The sequence below is a fragment of the Dendropsophus ebraccatus genome, chromosome 7 (assembly GCF_027789765.1).
Source record: "Dendropsophus ebraccatus isolate aDenEbr1 chromosome 7, aDenEbr1.pat, whole genome shotgun sequence".
Lineage (NCBI taxonomy): Eukaryota > Metazoa > Chordata > Amphibia > Anura > Hylidae > Dendropsophus > Dendropsophus ebraccatus.
In genome coordinates this window covers 2,041,165-2,066,968 of record NC_091460.1, presented here as the reverse complement: position 1 = coordinate 2,066,968, position 25,804 = coordinate 2,041,165, and the positions used below count along the sequence as shown (strand labels likewise).

General features: G+C 50.9%; 1 pseudogene; it reads left to right on the top strand.

The window, feature by feature from the left end:
* The window catches only part of LOC138797200 (zinc finger protein 665-like), a 37,970-nt pseudogene extending 12,166 nt beyond the window's left edge, over window positions 1-25,804 (top strand).

The following is a 25,804-nucleotide window of genomic DNA, read 5'->3' as shown; positions in this document are numbered from 1 at the left end:
CGCATATACACAGGCGGAGTCAGACTACTGCAGGGATAGTCGGAAAGTGGGCTATGGCTGGGCGTGCAAAAATTAAAAAAAATGGAACGGTAAGAGTTAGTGTTGCACGAGCACTCAAATACCGGACGTTACTCAACTTTCAATGCTCGAGTGTTCAACTTCAGTAACGAATTCCAATTTAATTTATGGAAGACCCAACCATTTAACATGGTGCCCACTGCTCGGCGAGTGTAGGGTGCCTGGTTCGCCTTCAAGGGAATTATAAACAAAATATACACAAATTGGAATGAAGAAATGCAAAACGTTACTGCAAAGCAGATTAACAAAAAAGTCATTACTAGGGCCGGTGTGGAGGAGCCAACAAGACATTATGGCTGCCAGATGGGGTTATCTCTAACAATGCAGAGCTGATCGGGGATGTCACAGTCCGTAAACACCTAGTAACAGCGATCACAATATGGGGAATACATGACTGCGTCTCAGGGAAAATTGCCAGAAGGGTCGTATGGTATGGTATAAGAGGAGAATGAAAGTGAGGGTACAGGGGAAATATCCTGGAAAGACAAGTACACCCACTCCTCCATCATTTGGTAAAAGGCGAGCCATGAACTTTGTCAGACGGAGAGTTCCAAAGAGGCCAGTTAATGGAGACGGGATTCAGCATGGAGGCAATCCTGACCAAGGTAAGAGGGTTTCTATTGCAGAAACCGATAGTCCAGGCGATTTTAAGAAACTTTGTAATTGGGTTTATTAGGCAAATCTGCCATTATCTGCATTTAAAAAGCCTTTTTCCAGGTCCCGCCCTCCTTCCTCTTTTCCATCCACTGCAAAAAATAAGGAAATGTCAGTGAGAGAGGTCAGTGCTGACTGTCAGAGGAGATAGCCGGGTCGTGTAGTTGTAAATTAACTCTTTGTTGTCCTGTTTTGGTGTCTTATTTCCCTCTCTCCATAGGAGAACAATGAAGACAGGGGGGAGAGCTTCAAACTGTTTTTTCATGATAAAAATTCATTTTTCGGCTAATAAACCCTATTACAAAGTTTCTTAACCCTGCTGTTCTGTTCGGCTCTACTATACACACATAAAGTTCCGGTCATTTTTGACCGGGCTTATTAAAGTCTGGATTTTTAACTAATTTAAGTGTTTTATTTGAATTTCTTTTGCATTATTATACCGTGTATGAACATGGTTGTTCATAAACAAATTAAAAATCAATTTGTGTTTTTTGTGTCAAAAATGTTTTATGGCCTTATTGCATTATTCATACATACTGCACATTTGCAAAAAAATGGGTCTATTTCACACCATAACACAAATGCATTGTACGCCGACACGTCAAGAATGATATAAAAAAAACAACCATTGGCCACCGATTAGTTTTGCGTTTACAGGTGTAAGTGCCCATGAGTTGATGTAGAGTACCAGCTGCCCCTTTTGTGGCATTGTAATGTGACATCCTGTCCGGCTTTCTGCCGTCTCGGTTACTGGTTGCATTATCATGGTGCATTGTGCTCATCAGAATGACACCTTTGTGGTTTTTGGGAACGTAAGAAACTACAATAAAACATAGAACTATAAACGCCTCTTACTGAGGAGACCTTGCCGCAGTTCTGGCTTATGTTTTCTATCCGTACCCAGCATGGCCATTTTTCTTTCCAGCAACATCTGCCCCAGTTGGTGTGTTGGGGAACAATTGTCACATGTTACATTTCGTCCGATGAGCCCAGGTGTCAAATCCAAAACTACTCGCGTACCTTGGTTTTTTTCAGCTCTTTCTCCAGATTTTTCCTATGTATACCTGAGCATTTACAGTGTATGGTATTTTGAGTCCATGTTTTGATGCCATAGCTTGCAGGCTTACTTGGAATATACTGTCTGAATGGGCACCTACCTCTGAATGACACCAGCTGTTCATCTACAGTCACATTTTCACCAGCATTGTATAAAATGTCTGTATGTATACTTGCATGGACCAAAAGGACCTAGAGCAGGGGTGCTCAACTCAACTTTTAGTGAGGGGCCACTTACCGGGGTCTTTTGTCAGGTGACGGTCCGAGCTGAACATAAGTAGGAAATGTGTTTTGTTACTTTTCACAAACGTTGTTGAACTATTTATCTACAGAATTGCTGCTTATTAGCGGGAAAACTGACATTTTCTCTCTCTCACCGGCCCTTTAAAATTAGGTACACAGGGAATGACTGCATTAGTAGTATATAGCTTCCCCTGTAGTATATAGCCCCCCTGTGTGCTCTCCCCCTGTAGTATATAGCTCCCCTGTGCTCTCTCCCAGTATATAGCCCCCCTGTGCTCTCTCCCCCTGTAGTATATAGCTCCCCTGTGCTCTCTCCCAGTATATAGCCCCCCTGTGCGCTCTCCTAGTATATAGCCCCCTGTGCTCTCCCCCTGTATATAGCCCCCCTGTGCTCTCCCCCTGTATATAGCCCCCCTGTGCTTTCTCCCCCATGTATATGTATATAGCCCCCCCTGTGCTCTCTCCCCCTGTATATGGCCCCCCTGTGCTCTCTCCCCCTGTATATAGCCCCCCTGTGCTCTCTCCCCCTGTATATAGCCCCCCCTGTGCACTTTACCATTGTATATAGCTCCCCTGTGCTCTCTCCCCCTGTATATAGCCCCCCCTGTGCTCTCTCCCCCTGTATATAGCCCCCCTGTGCTCTCTCCCCCTGTATATAGCCCCCCCTGTGCACTTTACCATTGTATATAGCTCCCGTGTGCTCTCTCCCCCTGTATATAGCCCCTCTGTGCTCTCTCCCCCTGTATATAGCCCCTCTGTGCTCTCTCCCCCTGTATATAGCCCCCCTGTGCTCTCTCCCCCTGTATATAGCCCCCCTGTGCTCTCTCCCCCTGTATATAGCCCCCCTGTGCTCTCTCTCCCCCTGTATATGGCCCCTCTGTGCTCTCTCCCCCTGTATATAGCCCCCTTTGCTCTCTCCCCCTGTATATAGCCCCCCTGTGCTCTCTCCCCCTGTATATAGCCCCCCCGTGCGCTCTACCATTGTATATAGCTCCCCTGTGCTCTCTCCCCCTGTATATAGCCCCCCCTGTGCGCTCTCTCCCCATGTATATAGCCCCCCCGTGCGCTCTACCATTGTATATAGCCCCCCCCCGTGCGCTCTCCCCATGTATATAGCCCCCCCCCCTGTGCGCTCCCCCCTCCCATATAGCTTAAAAAAAAACACTTATACTCACCTAAGTCCTGCGCGTCCTCTTCTCTTCCTCCTGTGCTGCACTGCAGCGGTCACTAAAGGCCGCACTCACCGCTGGCGCAGGAACGTCACTCGGTGCCGACACTAGAGGGGGAGCGCGGCCTCTAGTGACAGCTGTGGCCACAAGAGTGACTGACAGAGAGGGAGCTTCCTCTCTGTCAGTGCTGCTGCTGCTGCCGCTCGGTGTCTATGAGCGCTCGTTACCAGCGCTCATAGATACTTACTGTGCAGGGAGCAGCGCTGCAGCCGGGGTCCGGACAGCTGGCCGCCGCGGTCCACAGGTTGAGGACCCCTGACCTAGAGAAAATGATAAATAGTAGTAGATGAACTACATAGACCAAAATGAGATTATACCTGCTTTATTTTTTTCAGAAAATGGCTGGGGATTAGTATAAAAGTCTATCCGTCATTTTTCACCGCAACAGTAAGTGTAAAAAAAAAATGTGAAGCAAAAAGTAAACAAAAAATAAATAAATAAAAACTGCTATTAGTAAGAGGCAAAGTCAATGAACCACAAGTTTCAGAACCGCATAATGAATATTATGATAAAAATATCGAATTTCAATAACGGTCATTTTTGACCGAACAGAACGGCAAAAATCGAAAAATCGAATATACTATTGATTTCCGGAAAAATAAAATTTCACGGCAGTGACTCTAAATGGTTAATAGGTGTATAGAATACACGCGCAGTATAGAATACACGCGCAGTATAGAACACACGCGCAGTATAGAATACACGCGCAGTATAGAACACACGCGCAGTATAGAATACACGCGCAGTATAGAACACACGCGCAGTATAGAATACACGCGCAGTATAGAACACACGCGCAGTATAGAATACACGCGCAGTATAGCATACACGCGCAGTATAGAACACACGCGCAGTATAGAATACACGCGCAGTATAGAACAAACGCGCAGTATAGAACAAACGCCCAGTATAGAATACACGCTCAGTATAGAACACACGCGCAGTATAGAATACACAGGCGCAGTATAGAATACACAGGCGCAGTATAGAACACACGCGCAGTATAGAACACACGCTCAGTATAGAACAAACGCGCAGTATAGAACAAACGCGCAGTATAGAACAAACGCCCAGTATAGAACACACGCGCAGTATAGAACACACGCGCAGTATAGAACACACGCGCAGTATAGAACAAACGCGCAGTATAGAACAAACGCGCAGTATAGAACAAACGCGCAGTATAGAACACACGCGCAGTATAGAACACACGCGCAGTATAGAACACACGAGCAGTATAGAATACACGAGCAGTATAGAACACACGCGCAGTATAGAACACACGCGCAGTATAGAACAAACGCGCAGTATAGAACACACGCGCAGTATAGAACACACGCGCAGTATAGAACACACGAGCAGTATAGAATACACGAGCAGTATAGAACACACGCGCAGTATAGAACAAACGCGCAGTATAGAACACACGCTCAGTATAGAACAAACGCGCAGTATAGAACAAACGCGCAGTATAGAACACACGCGCAGTATAGAATACACGCGCAGTATAGAACACACGCGCAGTATAGAACAAACGCGCAGTATAGAACAAACGCGCAGTATAGAACAAACGCGCAGTATAGAACACACGCGCAGTATAGAACACACGCGCAGTATAGAATACACGCGCAGTATAGAATACACGAGCAGTATAGAACACACGCGCAGTATAGAACACACGCTCAGTATAGAACAAACGCGCAGTATAGAACAAACGCGCAGTATAGAACAAACGCGCAGTATAGAATACACGCGCAGTATAGAATACACGCGCAGTATAGAACACACGCGCAGTATAGAACAAACGCGCAGTATAGAACACACGCGCAGTATAGAACACACGCGCAGTATAGAACACAGGCGCAGTATAGAACACACGCGCAGTATAGAACAAACGCGCAGTATAGAACACACGCGCAGTATAGAACACACGCGCAGTATAGAACAAACGCGCAGTATAGAATACACGCGCAGTATAGAATACACGCGCAGTATAGAATACACGCGCAGTATAGAATACACGCGCAGTATAGAACACACGCGCAGTATAGAATACATGCGCAGTATAGAATACACGCGCAGTATAGAATACACGCGCAGTATAGAATACACGCGCAGTATAGAACACACACGCAGTATAGAATACACGAGCAGTATAGAACACACACGCAGTATAGAATACACACGCAGTATAGAACACACACGCAGTATAGAACACACACGCAGTATAGAATACACGCGCAGTATAGAACAAACGCGCAGTATAGAACACACACGCAGTATAGAATACACGCTCAGTATAGAACAAATGCGCAGTATAGAACAAACGCGCAGTATAGAATACACGAGCAGTATAGAATACACACGCGCAGTATAGAATACACGCGCAGTATAGAACACACGCGCAGTATAGAATACACACGCGCAGTATAGAACACACGCGCAGTATAGAATACACACGCGCAGTATAGAACAAACGCGCAGTATAGAATACACGCGCAGTATAGAACACACGCGCAGTATAGAATACACGCGCAGTATAGAACACACGCGCAGTATAGAATACACGCTCAGTATAGAACACACGCGCAGTATAGAACACACGCGCAGTATAGAACAAACGCGCAGTATAGAACACACGCGCAGTATAAAACAAACGCGCAGTATAGAACACGCGCGCAGTATAGAACAAACGCGCAGTATAGAATACACGCTCAGTATAGAACACACGCGCAGTATAGAACACACGCGCAGTATAGAATACACGCGCAGTATTGAACACACGCGCAGTATAGAACACATGCGCAGTATAGAACACACGCGCAGTATAGAACACACGCGCAGTATAGAATACACGCGCAATGGTGGCGAACCGCTGAGGAGAATGGCCGCAGTGTGAGGGAGCTCCTGTGCCACACAGCTACTTTGAGGGGACCCAGACCTGCTTCAACCCACCCCTGCACCCCAGCTTATGTGGAGGGTCAAGAGGGGGACCCCCAGACAGCGGCCGCCTGCAGCGGGTCCGGTTTCCGGGGCTCCGACAGCGTACACGTACCTCACACGGGGCGCTGCTGCCTGCACGCTGCAGCCGCGGCCATCTTCCCCTGCAGCTCCTAAGGTCCTGGAGACGCCTGCACGCAGGAGAGCCGGTAACCCGCACTTTCCGCCAGACAAACTGCCCTCCGGTCCACTGCCGCAAGTCCTGTGCCCCCAGACTCAGGAGCCGAACCTTCCCGCCGGCTCCTCTGTGCAGCGCGAGTGTGCCGCGGCGCCATCTTGCCTTCCGGAGCGCGCCTCCGGCCTCGTGGGTGAGTTAACCCCTTCCTTGCTGCCTGCCAGTAGCTGGACACTGTCCTCACCTCACTCCGATCCCAGCCCCCTGCACCCTGGTGCCCTAGACCCTCACCACTTGTCTTCTCCTCCCAGTGACCCTGCAGCCAAGTCCCACGGACTCTTAAAGGGCCAGCAGCGCATTTACACATATATGATGGCGACCCCAAAACCGCCTAAGAAGGACAAAAACAAGGCTATTAGCGGCAACCAAGACGCTACCCTGTCCAGAACCTCTCAACCTGCTGCCCGGTCTGGGGTCCCCCACAACTCTGGAGGCAGACACTCTGATTCAGACTCCGATGCCTCCCTACTGGGACCTTCCTCCCCCCAGGGTGTTCGGGATATGCTCTCACAATTGCCTACAAAGAGTGACTTGCAAACCCTTATATCTGAAGTAAAAGATGCGTTCAGGGTTGAAATTGCTGCGGTCCGGAAGGACATCCAACATATTGCACTAAGGGTTGAAACCTTAGAGGAAGATCATGACTCTACTCGGACATACATTTCTAGCCTGCAATCCACCGTATCCTCTCAAGCTTCTGCTTTAGACGACATGCAGCGCCATATTGAGGATCTCCACAACAGAGGCAGGCGCAATAACATCAGGGTCCGGGGGCTCCCAGAAGCGACACAGGACAATGACCTAGAATCCACCCTAGAAGGCCTCTTCAATATGCTTCTAGGTGAGCCATCTACCCACAAAATCAAATTTGATAGGGCTCACCGGGCCCTACGACCCAAGCCCACATCCGGCCCCCCTAGGGACGTTATCTGCTGCCTGCACGATTATACCTTGAAGGAAAGCATCATGGCCAAAGCCCGTTCCCTTAGAGAACTGGATTTCTATGGTGCCCAAATACAGCTCTTTCCGGATCTCTCCTGGATCACCCTCCAAAAGCGTCGGCTACTGCGGCCCCTGCTGACTACCCTCAAGGATCATGATGCTTCCTACAGATGGAACTTTCCGTTTGGTCTTACTGCTAGACGTGATGGACGCTCTGCTGTTCTCCGAAGTCTAGCTGACTTAACTATATTCTGTGACACCCTGGACCTTCCAGTTCCCAAAATCTCTGACTGGACGGTGGCTCCCCCACCTCCTCCCCCGCCATCCATCTGGCACTCAGCTAGCCAGAAGAGGCGCCGTCCTAGATCCGAGAGTTCTCGCTCTCCTCCTGGTCCTACTGGCTGAAGGAGGGCCCCCCCCCCTTCCAGGTTCTATTGCAGGGATTTCTATTTTTTGCTGATGTTCTGGGTCTCTTCTTTTTGTTACTCATTTGTTATATGTAGCTGTGTGGTTTTACTTGGCTCTCCTCTTCGGAGTGTTCACATGTTCTTTGTTCCCCTTAGGTGGCTCCCTCCTCCCCCGTGGGGCCGCCAGTTGACAGCTATAGCGCTGTTTTGGCATATTTTTTGCCTCGTAGCAGGCCGACAAGGCTTGCGCTTTGGGCCATGTGCCCTTCCTTATACTGGAATATTTTTTTGCTTTTTGTTGATTTTATGTTTCTATGTGTCTCCCCCCTTGTCTCCCCCCCCCCCCCCCCCCCCCCCCCCTCTCCCTTTTCTTTCTAGGATTCTACGTTGGCTGGTGATGCTTCGGAGACTGATCCCTTCTAACCGCCATGGCAGAATGAGTACTCACATCATCACTGTTGCCATCTTCTCCCTCCCCAATGGCTAAGTGTATATCTCTCAATGTAAAAGGCCTTAATTCTAATACCAAGAGGCGCCTCCTCCTGAGGGAACTTCGCAACCTACATGCGGATGTTGCCTTCCTCCAGGAGACACACTTCGACCAGGAGGCATCTTTTCGATTTGCCCGTCACTCTTTTCCCAATGTCGCTTCGGCCTCTAGAGGCAATAAGATGGCGGGAGTGGCTATCCTATTCTCTCGCATGTGCCCTGTACAGATTTCCTCTTCCTATGCTGACCCAGGCGGGAGGTTTGTTATCGTGGACGGCACCCTGCAAGGCCGCCAATTTATTTTCTGTAACGTTTATGCCCCTAACCGCTCCCAAATACCCTTCCTCTGTAGGGTCCTCAATCGATTGGCGAAATACCCTCCGGCTCCTCGGATTCTTGGAGGGGATTTCAACTTGCCGTTCTCTGAGACGATGGATAGGCATTCGGTAGACGGCCGGCCTACCCCTACAGAACAGGCTAAACTTTCAGCGGAGTTCCGCAAGCTCATACGTACTCATAAGCTGTATGACCTTTGGCGGCTTGATCACCCTACAGAGCGGGGGTATACTTTCTTCTCCCATCCCCATAAACTCCATTCTCGCATTGATTACCTCTTTGGCAACATACCTACAGTACGACTATTGCAGAGTGCGATCCCATCTCCTGGTCTGACCACGGCCCTGTGATAATCCATCTTAAGGCCGTTCTGTCCCCTACGCGACACTGTCATTGGCGTATGAATGATACCCTACTGAAAAACCAGATTACCAGAGACTCTATCAAGACTAGTATCTCTAACTACTTCTCAGAAAACGAGGGCTCTGTCACCTCCGAAGGGGTCTTATGGGAAGCCCATAAAGCAGTCGTCCGGGGTCATTGCATAGCGGTAGGATCCCGCCAGAAAAGAACTCCATGCTAGCCATTCAGAATGCCAAAACTACCATAGTCTCCCTGGAGCAACGTCTGGCCCGCCGTCCCTCTCTGGGTGTCCTGCGGAGACTCATAGCGGCCCGCGAAAAACTCATAAAACTGTCGCTGCAAAAAGTGGAGAAGCTTCTTCTCTACTCCAAGCAACGCTTCTATGAAAAGGGCAACAAGGCCCAACCCTCTCCTGGCAAGGATGCTCAATGACCGGGCTGCCGCTCAGTCTCCGCAGGCTCTCAGAGATCCAGCAGGGACTCTACACTATCACCCTAAGGACATCTCTTCTATATTTCTCCAATACTATTCTACACTTTACTCTCTCCCCTCAACTTTGCCATCGGACCTGGAGGCCCGCACCCGTTGCCTCTCTGACTTCCTCAGCGAGTGTAATCTGCCTTCTCTGACCGCTAGTGCGCTTGAGGAACTGAATGCGCCGATTACCGTGGAGGAACTTGCGGAGGTTCTTAAAGCCCTCCCGACGGGGCGGGCACCTGGGCCGGATGGATTCTCCTACCTCTATTACAAAACCTTCTCCTCCGAACTGACCCCTAAACTACTTTCCCTTTATAACTCTTTTCTCCAGGGTTCTCCTGTCCCCCCCTCCATGTCCCACTCTTTCATCACCCTCATACCCAAACCTGGCAAGGACCCCCTGGATTGTACCAATTACCGGCCAATTGCCCTCCTAAATTCAGACTTTAAGATATTTACTAAATTACTAGCTACTTGGTTGGGATATTGGCTCCCTTCCCTTGTTAATGCGGACCAGGTGGGATTTGTACCGGGGAGACAGGGTGGGGACAACACGAGGAGGGCTATTGACCTCATTGATGTAGTTAACCAACAGGAAGAGAGTGCCCTTGTGTTGAGCCTAGACGCTGAAAAGGCCTTTGATCGCCTTGGATGGCCTTTTATGTTTGAGGCATTGCAGTGCTTTGGCTTCTCTGGGACTTTCCTTACGGCAATCAGGGCCTTGTACTCCAATCCCACAGCGGCACTCAAATTTCCCCATATGCTGTCTGAGACTTTTTCTCTTTCGAATGGCACTCGCCAGGGCTGCCCCCTATCACCCTTACTTTTTGTTCTCTGCATAGAGCCCCTGGCGGCGGCGATTCGAAACTGCCCGGACATCAGAGGTGTGTCGGTCAGAGGCAAAGAGTTTAAAATCATGTTATTTGCAGACGATGTCCTCCTTACCCTGTCAGACCCGCTCACTTCCCTCCCGAACCTACATGCCCTACTTGGTACATATGGTCGCCTGTCTGGGTACAAAGTCAATACCTCCAATTCCGAGGCTATGCCCCTAAATCTGCCTGACCCCTTGATCGCCCAGCTTAGTTCCAACTTCAAATTTAAGTGGACCTCAACCTCCATAAAGTATTTAGGTGTCCGCCTTACTCCCTCCTACCCGTCCCTATACTCAGCTAACTACCCTGCCCTCTTTCGGGACATACGGGACCTTATGGCCAAATGGTCCTCCCACTATATTTCGCTCCTAGGCCGAGTGGCAGCGGTAAAAATGACCATTCTACCTAAACTTTTGTACTACTTTGAGACACTTCCGGTCCGTATTCCTCTCTCAGAGCTGCGTAGTATCCAAAGAGCAGTTTTCAAGTTTATCTGGGCGTCCAAGAGGCACCGCATTCCCAACTCGGTTATGATGAGTAGCAAATCTCGAGGAGGGCTGGCAGTCCCTAACCTCCTTCACTATTACTGGCCGACCCACCTACGCCAAATAACGGCATGGTCCAAATATTTGGCATACAAGAAGTGGGCTGAAATTGAAAAAATATGGTTAGCTCCCTTTCACCTTAACTCTTTCTTATGGCACTCCTCACCGCCTAGCTTCTCACATCTCTCGCTCTTGGGCCCTATCCGCTTTACCTTCCACATATGGTCTTCTTGTTCTGCCAGGTTTGGGCTCACCTCCTCTGCCTCCCCCCTGAACTCCTTCCTACTTTTCCCGAACTTTCCTCCTGGTCTCCAATCCCATACTGTCAAACTCTGGGGATCTAAGACACTCTTCCAATTCGCCGACATAGTCGATCCCTTAACCCGTGCACTCCTTCCTTTTGATAAATTAGCTGATAAATATGCTTTCCCATCTTCAGAACACTTTGTGTATCTCCAGCTCCGGCATTTTATGATGTCGCGTCTGGGAGCCCTCACAGTTTCTAAACCTTCGGCTTTTGAGCAACTAGTTAGAACGGGGACTTCGACCTCGGGCCTTATCTCCGACATCTACCGCATCCTTGGTTCCCCTGCTGAGGGAGCCCAGGTGAGACACTCATACATGACTAAGTGGGAAACGCTGTTGGGGAGGACGTTACCTCCAGAATGCTGGAATGCTATATGGGACAGAGCTGCCACCTCCTCCATATGTACTACCTATAAAGAATCCCACTACAAAGTCCTGATGTTCTGGTACCATACACTGGAGTTGCTCCACAAGCTCAATACCTCGGTATCCCCACTATGCTGGAGGTGTGCTAGAGTGCTGGGTTCCCAATTTCATATCTTTTGGGAATGCAAGCTTGTCCGGCCCTTCTGGTTGGAGGTGTGTGAGGTGTCCTCCGCTATCCTTAGTGTCAAAATCCCCAGGGATCCAGGCCTTTGTCTACTTAACCTTTTTCCTAAAACTCTCCGGAAAAAACAAGCCAAATTACTATTGGTCCTCCTGACTGCCGCAAAGTCCCTAATCGCCAAATGTTGGAAGCAAACGGCCCCTCCTTCCATTCAGCACTTTAAAGCCAGAGTCAGGGAGTTACGCTCTCTAGAGCGTCTTACGGCGTCCCTGAATAACAGACTAGATGCCTTTGACTCTATTTGGGCTCCTTGGGATTTGTATTGCTCCCCATCAGCATCCACCTACGGTACATCCTAGATTCCTTTCCTTTGTCGCCTGTCCTCATGTATGTCTTTCCATGTTATTGTCTTCCCCTTCCCTTTTCCCTCCCCTGCATCCCCTACCCCTTCCTCGTCCTGAGTCTGTGTCCTGTCCTATGTTCTTCAGTTACTGGACTAGTACGGTCTGTGGACCCTACCCAAGCAGACGTTGTTTGTACAAACCCTGACCAGGGGTCTGGAAGTTGTTTTCCTTATAATTTTAGATTCCTGACCTCATGTCTGCTCCTGTTTATGGGTTGCGTTGCATTTCTGCCTTTTGTATTATACACTATAACAATGATCTGCAGCCTATACTTGTACCTTCTCCAGTTTGTATGGTTCTATGTCTTTCTTTTACTGAAAATCAATAAATATTACAATTGTTTAAAAAAAAAAAGAATACACGCGCAGTATAGAACACACGCGCAGTATAGAACACACGCGCAGTATAGAATACACGCGCAATATAGAATACACGCGCAGTATAGAATACACCCGCAGTATAGAACAAACGCGCAGTATAGAACAAACGCGCAGTATAGAACACACGCGCAGTATAGAATACACGCGCAATATAGAATACACGCGCAGTATAGAATACACGCGCAGTATAGAACAAACGCGCAGTATAGAATACACAGGCGCAGTATAGAATACACAGGCGCAGTATAGAACACACGCAATATAGAATACACACGCAGTATAGAATACACGCGCAGTATAGAATAAACGCGCAGTATAGAATACACGCGCAGTATAGAACACACGCGCAGTATAGAATACACGCGCAGTACTCACAGGGGGTTTTTCCTCAGACTTTTCTTTTGATTTCTTTCTGGTCTAATTCTAAAGTGGTCACTTAGTAAGTTGGTCACTTAGTCAGTAGAAGCGCGCATGCGCGCGAAACAGCTGTAATCACCCTGCTTCATCAGTGCTTGGCGTCTACTATGCGGCCTCAGATGTCCGGAAAATTGTTCATGCACATTTAATAATAAAGAAAAGATCACTAACCGGGTGAGTGCCCTCAATCTTTCTTCTTGAAAAAGTGGAATCACTTAGTAAGTTACTTCATATAGAGCCGTCATGTCAAACTCTGGCACGTGGTGCAAATTATTTTTGGACCGCCAGGCAATTCAGAGTTTGAATTACATCTGGCCCACCATGGCTACTATATAAGAGACTATGGGGAGGGCTGGCTACTATATAAGAGACTATGGGGGAGGGCTGGCTACTATATAAGACTATGAGGGAGGGCTGGCTACTATATAAGAGGCTATGGGGGAGGACTGGCTACTATATAAGAGACTATGGGGGAGGGCTGGCTACTATATAAGAGACTATGGGGGGCTGGCTACTATATAAGAGACTATGGGGGAGGGCTGGCTACTATATAAGAGACTATGGGGAGGGCTGGCTACTATATAAGAGACTATGGGGGAGGGCTGGCTACTATATAAGAGACTATGGGGAGGGCTGGCTACTATATAAGAGACTATGGGGGAGGGCTGGCTACTATATAAGACTATGGGGAGGGCTGGCTACTATATAAGAGACTATGGGGGAGGGCTGGCTACTATATATAAGAGACTATGGGGGAGGGCTGGCTACTATATAAGAGACTATGGGGAGGGCTGGCTACTATATAAGAGACTATGGGGGAGGGCTGGCTACTATATAAGACTATGAGGGAGGGCTGGCTACTATATAAGAGGCTATGGGGGAGGACTGGCTACTATATAAGAGACTATGGGGGAGGGCTGGCTACTATATAAGAGACTATGGGGGGCTGGCTACTATATAAGAGACTATGGGGGAGGGCTGGCTACTATATAAGAGACTATGGGGAGGGCTGGCTACTATATAAGAGACTATGGGGGAGGGCTGGCTACTATATAAGACTATGGGGAGGGCTGGCTACTATATAAGAGACTATGGGGGAGGGCTGGCTACTATATAAGACTATGGGGAGGGCTGGCTACTATATAAGAGACTATGGGGGAGGGCTGGCTACTATATATAAGAGACTATGGGGGAGGGCTGGCTACTATATAAGACTATGGGGAGGGCTGGCTACTATATAAGAGACTATGGGAGGGCTGGCTACTATATAAGAGACTATGGGGGAGGGCTGGCTACTATATAAGAGACTATGGGGGAGGAATGGCTACTATATAAGAGACTATGGGGGAGGGCTGTCTACTATATAAGAGACTATGGGGGAGGGCTGGCTACTATATAAGAGACTATGGGGAGGGCTGGCTACTATATAAGAGACTATGGGGAGGGCTGGCTACTATATATGAGACTATGGGAAGGGCTGTCTACTATATAAGAGACTATAGGGAGGGCTGGCTACTATATAAGAGACTATGGGGAGGGCTGGCTACTATATAAGAGACTATGGGGGAGGGCTGGCTACTATATAAGAGACTATGGGGGATGGATAGCTACTATATAAGAGACTATGGGGGAGGGCTGGCTACTATATAAGAGACTATAGGGGAGGGCTGGCTACTATATAAGACTATGGGGGAGGGCTGGCTACTATATAAGAGACTATGGGGGAGGGCTGGCTACTATATATAAGAGACTATGGGGGAGGGCTGGCTACTATATAAGACTATGGGGAGGGCTGGCTACTATATAAGAGACTATGGGGGAGGAATGGCTACTATATAAGAGACTATGGGGGAGGGCTGTCTACTATATAAGACTATGGGGGAGGGCTGGCTACTATATAAGAGACTATGGGGAGGGCTGGCTACTATATAAGAGACTATGGGGAGGGCTGGCTACTATATATGAGACTATGGGAAGGGCTGTCTACTATATAAGAGACTATAGGGAGGGCTGGCTACTATATAAGAGACTATGGGGAGGGCTGGCTACTATATAAGAGACTATGGGGGAGGGCTGGCTACTATATAAGAGACTATGGGGGAGGGCTGGCTACTATATAAGAGACTATGGGGGAGGGCTGGCTACTATATGAGACTATGGGGAGGGCTGACTTCTATATAAGAGACTATGAGGGAGGGCTGGCTACTATATAAGAGACTATGGGGGAGGGCTGGCTACTATATAAGAGACTGGGGAGGGCTGGCTACTATATAAGAGACTATGGGGAGGGCTGGCTACTATATAAGAGACTATGGGGGAGGGCTGGCTACTATATAAGAGACTATGGGGGAGGGCTGGCTACTATATAAGAGACTATGGGGGAGGACTGGCTACTATATAAGAGGCTATGGGGGAGGGCTGGCTACTATATAAGAGACTATGGGGAGGGTTGACTACTATATAAGACTATGGGGGAGGGCTGGCTACTATATAAGAGACTATGGGGAGGGTTGACTACTATATAAGACTATGGGGGAGGGCTGGCTACTATATAAGAGACTATGGGGAGGGCTGGCTACTATATAAGAGGCTATGGGGGAGGGCTGGCTACTATATAAGAGACTATGGGGGAGGGCTGTCTACTATATAAGAGACTATGGGGGAGGATTGGCTACTATATAAGACTATGGGGAGGGCTGGCTACTATATAAAAGACTATGGGGGAGGGCTGGCTACTATATAAGAGACTATGGGGAGGGTTGACTACTATATAAGAGACTATGGGGGAGGGCTGGCTACTATATAAGAGACTATGGGGAGGGCTGGCTACTATATAAGAGACTATGGGGAGGGCTGGCTACTATATAAGTGACTATGGGGAGGGCTGGCTACTATATAAGAGACTATGGGGAGGGCTGGCTACTATATAAGAGACTATGGGGGAGGACTGGCTACTATATAAGAGGCTATGGGGGAGGACTGGCTACTATATAAGACTATGGGGGAGGGCTGGCTACTATATAAGACTATGGGGGAGGGCTGGCTACTATATAAGAGACTATGGGGGAGGGCTGGCTACTATATAAGAGACTATGGGGAGGGCTGGCTACTGTATAAGAGACTATGGGGCAGGGCTGGCTACTACATAAGAGACTATGGGGAGGGCTGGCTACTATATAAGAGACTATGGGGGAGGGCTGGCTACTTTATAAGAGACTATGGGGAGGGCTGGCTACTATATAAGAGACTATTGGGGAAAGCTGGCTGCTATATGAGACTATATATTGGGGGGCTGGCTACTATTAAGGCACTATCGGGAGGGTTGGCTACTATGTGGGGCAATATTGGGGGGGGGGGTTGGCCATTACATGTGTTGGGGTTTAATTATATCAGAGCAATTTATCATGTAATTTATCATAGTGCACAGTGCCAGGAACAACGGACACCATACTGACAGTGCCAGGAACAACGCACTCCGCTATGACAGTGCCAGGAACAACGGACACCATACTGACAGTGCCAGGAACAACGCACTCCGCTAGGACAGTGCCAGGAACAACGGACACCATACTGACAGTGCCAGGAACAACGCACCCCGCTCTGACAGTGCCAGGACTGCTGCATTCGCGCTTCAATAATTATCAAGGTTGTCCCGCGACTTTGTCCAATTTTTAAAATTTTGGCCCCTGATACAGAGCTTGAGATGGAATTGCCAAATGGTCAAAAAGGCTGAAGTCAGGCTCAGGGTGGGAGACCAGGGGTGAGAGGAGACCAGGGGTGAGGGGGAGACCAGGGGGGAGGCTGAGACCAGGGGTGAGAGGAGACCAGGGGTGAGGGGAGACCAGGGGTGAGGGGGAGACCAGGGGTGAGGGGGAGACCAGGGGTGAGGGGGAGACCAGGGGTGAGGGGGAGACCAGGGGTGAGGGGAGACCAGGGGGGAGGCTGAGACCAGGGGTGAGAGGAGACCAGGGGTGAGGGGAGACCAGGGGTGAGGGGGAGACCAGGGGTGAGGGGAGACCAGGGGTGAGGGGAGACCAGGGGGGAGGGGGAGACCAGGGGTGAGAGGAGACCAGGGGTGAGGGGGAGACCAGGGGTGAGAGGGGAGACCAGGGGCGAGGGGGGTGATCAGGGGTGAGGGGAGACCAGGGGTGAGAGGAGACCAGGGGGGAGGCTGAGACCAGGGGTGAGAGGAGACCAGGGGTGAGGGGAGACCAGGGGTGAGGGGGAGACCAGGGGTGAGAGGAGACCAGGGGTGAGAGGAGACCAGGGGTGAGGGGAGACCAGGGGTGAGAGGAAACCAGGGGTGAGGGGAGACCAGGGGTGAGAGGAGACCAGGGGGGAGGCTGAGACCAGGGGAGAGAGGAGACCAGGGGTGAGAGGAGACCAGGGGTGAGAGGAGACCAGGGGTGAGGGGAGACCAGGGGGGAGGCTGAGACCAGGGGAGAGAGGAGACCAGGGGTGAGAGGAGACCAGGGGAGAGAGGAGACCAGGGGAGAGAGGAGACCAGGGGTGAGAGGAGACCAGGGGTGAGAGGAGACCAGGGGTGAGAGGAGACCAGGGGTGAGGGGGAGACCAGGGGTGAGAGGAGACCAGGGGTGAGGGGAGACCAGGGGTGAGAGGAGACCAGGGGTGTGGGGGGGAACCAGGGGCCTGGGGGGACACCAGGGGCGAGGGGGGGGGACCAGGGGCAAAAGGGGGGGCCAAGGGGCGAGACCAGGGACGAGGGGGGGGACCAGGGGTGAGGGGGGGGGGCAGGGGCGAGGGGGGGGGGGGCAGGGGCGAGGGGGGGGGGCAGGGGCGAGGGGGGGGGCCAGGGGTGAGGGGGGAGACCAGGGGCGAGGGGAAGACCAGGGGCGTGGGGGGACACCAGGGGCGTGGGGGGACACCAGGGGCGAGGGGGGGGACCAGGGGCAAAGGGGGGGGCCAAGGGGCGAGGGGGAAGACCAGGGGTGAGGGGGGGGCGACCAGGGGCGAGGGGGGAGACCAGGGGCGAGGGGGGAGACCAGGGGTGAGGGGGGGGGGACCAGGGGCGAGGGGGGAGACCAGGGGTGAGGGGGGGGGCCAGGGGCGAGGGGGGAGACCAGGGGCGAGGCTATCAGAGGGCGCAGAGCTAGTGGGATCTTACACCCAGAGCCAATGAGGGGTAATAATATCAGTGAGTGACCAGAGACAAAGCTAATTGCGAATAGGGAAACGTCCGACCTCTGTAGCTGCAAACAAAGGTCCCAGCACCAAATAGGAATATCTCTTCTTCTATTGTAATAAAATGGTCAATAATTATTTATAAATCCTACAATGTGATTATCTGGAATGTTCTATAGATTCTGATGGAGTGAGGACCCTGCTCACAGGAGCTTACACTCTATGGGGAGGAGGAGGAGGAGGAGGAGACACAGGAGGAGTGAGGACCCTGCACACAGGAGCTTACACTCTATGGGGAGGAGGAGGAGGAGACACAGGAGGAGTGAGGACCCTGCTCACAGGAGCTTACACTCTATGGGGAGGAGGAGACACAGGAGGAGTGAGGACCCTGCTCACAGGAGCTTACACTCTATGGGGAGGAGGAGGAGACACAGGAGGAGTGAGGACCCTGCTCACAGGAGCTTACACTCTATGGGAAGGAGGAGGAGACACAGGAGGAGTGAGGACCCTGCTCACAGGAGCTTACACTCTATGGGGAGGAGGAGGAGGAGACACAGGAGGAGTGAGGACCCTGCTCACAGGAGCTTACACTCTATGGGGAGGAGGAGGAGGAGACACAGGAGGAGTGAGGACCCTGTTCACAGGAGCTTACACTCTATGGGGAGGAGGAGGAGGAGACACAGGAGGAGTGAGGACCCTGCTCACAGGAGCTTACACTCTATGGGGAGGAGGAGGAGACACAGGAGGAGTGAGGACCCTGCTCACAGGAGCTTACACTCTATGGGGAGGAGGAGGAGGAGACACAGGAGGAGTGAGGACCCTGCTCACAGGAGCTTACACTCTATGGGGAGGAGGAGGAGGAGACACAGGAGGAGTGAGGACCCTGCTCACAGGAGCTTACACTCTATGGGGAGGAGGAGACACAGGAGGAGTGAGGACCCTGCTCACAGGAGCTTACACTCTATGGGGAGGAGGAGGAGACAGGAGGAGTGAGGACCCTGCTCACAGGAGCTTACACTCTATGGGGAGGAGGAGGAGACACAGGAGGAGTGAGGACCCTGCTCACAGGAGCTTACACTCTATGGGGAGGAGGAAGAGACACAGAAGGAGTGAGGACCCTGCTCACAGGAGCTTACACTCTATGGGGAGGAGGAGGAGACACAGGAGGAGTGAGGACCCTGCTCACAGGAGCTTACACTCTATGGGGAGGAGGAGACAGGAGGAGTGAGGACCCTGCTCACAGGAGCTTACGCTCTATGGGGAGGAGGAAGAGACACAGGAGGAGTGAGGACCCTGCTCACAGGAGCTTACACTCTATGGGGAGGAGGAGGAGACACAGGAGGAGTGAGGACCCTGCTCACAGGAGCTTACACTCTATGGGGAGGAGGAGGAGACACAGGAGGAGTGAGGACCCTGCTCACAGGAGCTTACACTCTATGGGGAGGAGGAGGAGGAGGAGACACAGGAGGAGTGAGGACCCTGCTCACAGGAGGTTACACTCTATGGGGAGGAGGAGGAGGAGGAGACACAGGAGGAGTGAGGACCCTGCTCACAGGAGCTTACACTCTATGGGGAGGAGGAGGAGGAGACACAGGAGGAGTGAGGACCCTGCTCACAGGAGCTTACACTCTATGGGGAGGAGGAGGAGGAGACACAGGAGGAGTGAGGACCCTGCTCACAGGAGCTTACACTCTATGGGGACGAGGAGGAGACAGGAGGAGTGAGGACCCTGCTCACAGGAGCTTACACTCTATGGGGAGGAGGAAGAGACACAGGAGGAGTGAGGACCCTGCTCACAGGAGCTTACACTCTATGGGGAGGAGGAGGAGACACAGGAGGAGTGAGGACCCTGCTCACAGGAGCTTACACTCTATGGGGAGGAGGAGGAGGAGGAGACACAGGAGGAGTGAGGACCCTGCTCACAGGAGCTTACACTCTATGGGGAGGAGGAGGAGGAGGAGACACAGGAGGAGTGAGGACCCTGCTCACAGGAGCTTACACTTTATGGGGAGGAGGAGGAGGAGACACAGGAGGAGTGAGGACCCTGCTCACAGGAGCTTACACTCTATGGGGAGGAGGAAGAGACACAGGAGGAGTGAGGACCCTGCTCACAGGAGCTTACACTCTATGGGGAGGAGGAGGAGACACAGGAGGAGTGAGGACCCTGCTCACAGGAGCTTACACTCTATGGGGAGGAGGAGGAGGAGGAGACACAGGAGGAGTGAGGACCCTGCTCACAGGAGGTTACACTCTATGGGGAGGAGGAGGAGGAGGAGACACAGGAGGAGTGAGGACCCTGCTCACAGGAGCTTACACTCTATGGGGAGGAGGAAGAGACACAGGAGGAGTGAGGACCCTGCTCACAGGAGCTTACACTCTATGGGGAGGAGGAGGAGACACAGGAGGAGTGAGGACCCTGCTCACAGGAGCTTACACTCTATGGGGAGGAGGAGGAGGAGGAGACACAGGAGGAGTGAGGACCCTGCTCACAGGAGCTTACACTCTATGGGGAGGAGGAGGAGGAGGAGACACAGGAGGAGTGAGGACCCTGCTCACAGGAGCTTACACTTTATGGGGAGGAGGAGGAGGAGACACAGGAGGAGTGAGGACCCTGCTCACAGGAGCTTACACTCTATGGGGAGGAGGAGGAGACAGGAGGAGTGAGGACCCTGCTCACAGGAGCTTACACTCTATGGGAAGGAGGAGGAGACACAGGAGGAGTGAGGACCCTGCTCACAGGAGCTTACACTCTATGGGGAGGAGGAGGAGACACAGGAGGAGTGAGGACCCTGCTCACAGGAGCTTACACTCTATGGGGAGGAGGAGGAGGAGACACAGGAGGAGTGAGGACCCTGCTCACAGGAGCTTACACTCTATGGGGAGGAGGAGGAGACACAGGAGGAGTGAGGACCCTGCTCACAGGAGCTTACACTCTATGGGGAGGAGGAGGAGACACAGGAGGAGTGAGGACCCTGCTCACAGGAGCTTACACTCTATGGGGAGGAGGAAGAGACACAGGAGGAGTGAGGACCCTGCTCACAGGAGCTTACACTCTATGGGGAGGAGGAAGAGACACAGGAGGAGTGAGGACCCTGCTCACAGGAGCTTACACTCTATGAGGAGGAGGAGGAGACACAGGAGGAGTGAGGACCCTGCTCACAGGAGCTTACACTCTATGGGGAGGAGGAGGAGACAAAGGAGGAGTAAGGACCCTGCTCACAGGAGCTTACACTCTATGGGGAGGAGGAAGAGACAGAGGAGGAGTGAGGACCCTGCTCACAGGAGCTTACACTCTATGGGGAGGAGGAGGAGACACAGGAGGAGTGAGGACATGGATTAAGTTCTTTGGGATGTATATTGCTGACTGCTGAGCCCACTCCTGTCACATGATCACAGGTCCTTCACCACAATCTCTTCTATCCTGCACTGCTGAGCTCCGCCCCTACGAGTACTGGTCACATGATTGTGTCATAATCACAGGTCCTACACCTCCAGCATCTACCAGATATAGAGCAGCTCCTGGTCGGGCAGTCACTGCTGTTGTGTTGTGTGTGGAGATCTCTGCTCCTCAGTGTGTGACCCCAGCAGTAAGGTAAGCTTACAGGAGGAGGGGTGTTACATTGTGTTACTATTAGTGTGTGACCCCCCCAGCAGTAAGGTAAGCTTACAGGAGGAGGGATGTTACATTGTGTTACTATCAGTGTGACCCCAGCAGTAAGGTAAGCTTACAGGAGGAGGGATGTTACATTGTGTTACTATCAGTGTGACCCCAGCAGTAAGGTAAGCTTACAGGAGGAGGGATGTTACATTGTGTTACTATCAGTGTGTGACCCCAGCAGTAAGGTAAGCTTACAGGAGGAGGGGTGTTACATTGTGTTACTATCAGTGTGTGACCCCAGCAGTAAGGTAAGCTTACAGGAGGAGGGGTGTTACATTGTGTTACTATCAGTGTGACCCCCCCCAGCAGTAAGGTAAGCTTACAGGAGGAGGGATGTTACATTGTGTTACTATCAGTGTGACCCCCCAGCAGTAAGGTAAGCTTACAGGAGGAGGGATGTTACATTGTGTTACTATCAGTGTGACCCCAGCAGTAAGGTAAGCTTACAGGAGGAGGGATGTTACATTGTGTTACTATCAGTGTGACCCCCCCAGCAGTAAGGTAAGCTTACAGGAGGAGGGATGTTACATTGTGTTACTATCAGTGTGTGACCCCCCCCCCCCAGCAGTAAGGTAAGCTTACAGGAGGAGGGATGTTACATATGCTGTGGCCCCTGTATGGTTTGGGGCCCCTAGCTGTGACATAAAGGCCCCGGCAGGACTAGACCCTCCTTGTGCTCCAGTTGTCTCCTCTTCTCCCCCAGACGCTCCTCCTCCTGAATGACCCCCCAAGGATGGAGAAGGACAGGAATGAGATCAGTAAGAGAATATTACACGTCACCTTGGAGATCATCCGCCTGCTGACCGGAGAGGTAACTTCTCTAGATTTCCACCATTGTTGTCTGGGCTCTTTGGCCCCTCCCTCCCTCCCCCGCTCTATGTTCTGGATCTGGTCTCCTCTTTGTAGGTGCGGTGGTCTCCAGCACTGACCCCAGTAGTCCAGATGTGTCTCCTCCTCTTCCTCCTCACTAGAGCTCTATACAGGGGGACAATCTCCTCTTTGTAGTGAGGAGGAGGCAGGAATACTGGGCTCAGTCCCCTCATTGTCTCTCTCCATCCCCAGGATTACACCATAGTGAAGAAGACATGGGGGGAGGGTGTGGCCTTCCCCCAGGAGTCAGGAGGGCGGAGCAGGGCCCGGGGCCCCATCACGGAGCCTCCATCACTGATACATGAGCAGAAGATCCTAGAACTCACCCACAGGATGACTGAGCTGCTGACTGGAGAGGTGACACTGGGGAATGCTGGGAGATGATAGAGTAATCCAGGAGGCAGCAGGCTGGGGGGGATGACTGTGTGATCATTGTGTGTGTCAGGTTCCTATAAGGTGTCAGGATGTGGCCGTCTATTTCTCCATGGAGGAGTGGGAGTATGTAGAAGGACACAAGGATCTGTACCGGGGGGAGCAGCCGCTCATGATGGAGGATCAGCCGCCCGGCCTCACAGCACAAGGTAAGAGGAGACCTTCCTGATGCTAGAGAGCAGGGGGGAGGGGCCCCTAGATTATCATCCTCCTCCTCCCATCTTCCTTCTACCATCCACATCCTCCTCCTCCCCCCATCCTCCTCCTCCCCCCATCCTCCTCCTCCCCCCATCCTCCTCCTCCCATCTTCCTTCTACCATCCACATCCTCCTCCTCCCCCCATCCTCCTCCTCCCCCCATCCTCCTCCTCCTCCCATCCTCCTCCTCCTCCCATCCTCCTCCCATCCTCCTCCTCCTCCCATCCTCCTCCTCCTCCCATCCTCCTCCCCCCACCCCCCTCCTTCCCCTCCTATCCTCCTCCTCCTCCCCCCATCCTCCTCCTCCTCCTCCCATACCATCCTCCCATCCTCCTCCCATCCTCCTCCTCCTCCTCCCATCCTCCTCCCCCCCATCCTCCTCCTCCTCCTCCTCCTCCCATCCTCCTCCTCCTCCTCCCCCCTCCCATCCTCCTCCTCCTGATGACATGTAGCAGTGTATAATGGATTGGCTCCCTGTGTGTTCCCTACAGATGGAGGCAGTGACAGGAATCCACCAGAGAGGTGTCCCCGTCCTCTGTATTCCCAGGACTGTCCAGAGGGAAATGTCCCAGCAGACAATCAGCAGGTAGATGAGGCTGATGCTATAGCACTATATCTCTATAGCGCCCCCTGGTGCTGGTGGTTGTTGCTCCTGCACTCATAGATGTGATGAGGCTGATAGATACATGTTGCTGGTTTCTTATGTTGATGTGTTAGATTTTCCCTCCTGTCTGCTGGATTGTACTGAATTGTTCTATATGTCCCATCAGGGGGGAGATCAGGTGACTAATATTAAAGTGGAGGATGAAGCAGAAGAAGAGAGGATGAGGGGCGATCCCCCATGTATGAGTGAGGTGAAGGAGGAGGAGGCGCCGGCAGCTGCTATACCAGGTAGGGGAGGATGAAGTTACACAGGGATATGGAGAGGAAACTAGAAGGCGATTAGACGTCTCTGGTATTTATCCGGCAGACATCACAGTATACGCCGGGTGAATATTCGTGAAGGATCAGTCAGCACAGTCTCCCAGTACATCCCAGTGATATTCAGCGCTTCCCACCTCTCTACACTGGGGATGATGTATAATCGGTGTTTGGTATATACTGCACAGTAGGATCAGATATAACCTGGATGTTATAGAGTCCTATATAGTCTGAGTCACACACAGTGATATCCTGGGAGGACGAGCCAAGTTACTAAGCTGAGAGATGAATGGTGGCAGCTTTCTAACCTTTCGCTTTTTCCTTGGTAATTCTATCTCGCTCTCCCCGTCTCGCCCGTCCTGCGACCTCTAGGTTTTGTTTTCAGCCTTTGGTTCACCCAGTTTATCTGTCGCCTGACGTAACCCGCATCCCTAGCAGCGTCCTCCTTTCCCATTGGGGTCTGGTGCCTTAGATTCTGCTGATGGATTTTGCTTTTCATCCCGAGATCCATAACACAAACGTGTATATTTCTGTTTGCAGTATAGAAAAAAATAGCACAATCTATATTTTATTCTAACAGAAAATCCCAATACTATCTCAGATGAATCGTTCATGTTATCGCTGAATTATAAAATAGGAGATGAAGAAATCCCGCCGCACTCCTCAGGAGAAGCACAAAGGATTGAATGTGATGAATGTGGAAAAGAGTTTACAAGAAAATCAGATCTTTTAACACATAGAAGAATCCACACAGGAGAGAAGCCCTATTCATGCTCAGAATGTGGGAAATGCTGGAGAGTTAAATCACAACTTGTTATACATGTTAGAAGTCACACAGGAGAGAAGCCATATTCATGTTTTGAATGTGGTAAATGTTTTACAAGGAAATCACTTTTGCATATACATGAAAGAATTCATACAGGTGACAAACCATATTCATGTTCTGAATGTGATAAATGTTTTGTTACTAAAGTCAAACTTAGGAATCATCAAAGGAGTCACACAGGGGAGAAACCATTTTCATGTTCAGAATGTGGCAAATCTTTCACAAGTAAATCTGATCTTGTAATACATGAGAGAATTCACACAGGAGAAAAACCATTTTCATGCTCTGAATGTGGGAAATGTTTTATTACAAACGTCAAATTAAGGAAACATCAAATAACTCATACAGGAGAAAAGCCATTTTTATGTTTAGAGTGTGGGAAATGTTTTACGTATAAATCAAGTCTTGTTGTACATGAGAGAAGTCACACAGGAGAGAAGCCATATTCTTGCTTACAATGTGGGAAATGTTTTACGTATAGTTCACATCTAGCTACACATGAGCGAATTCACACAGGAGCGAAGGTACATTCATGTACAAAATGTGAAAGATGCTTTATAAGTAAATCACAGTTTGTAATACATAGGAGAACTCACACAGGAGAGAAGACGTAATATTGTTCAGAATGTGGGATTTTTTTTAAATCAATCAAGTCTTGTGACACAAGTTTATATCTGTGTTCAGAATGTGACATCAAAGAAGTCACACAGGAAAGAAGCCATATTCATGATCAGGATGTGGGAAATGTTTTACAAAGAAATCACTCTGGAAAGAAGTTATTTAGCAGGGTTAGGCTGCATTCCTACGTTCCGTGATGCTGACGGATCACGGACGT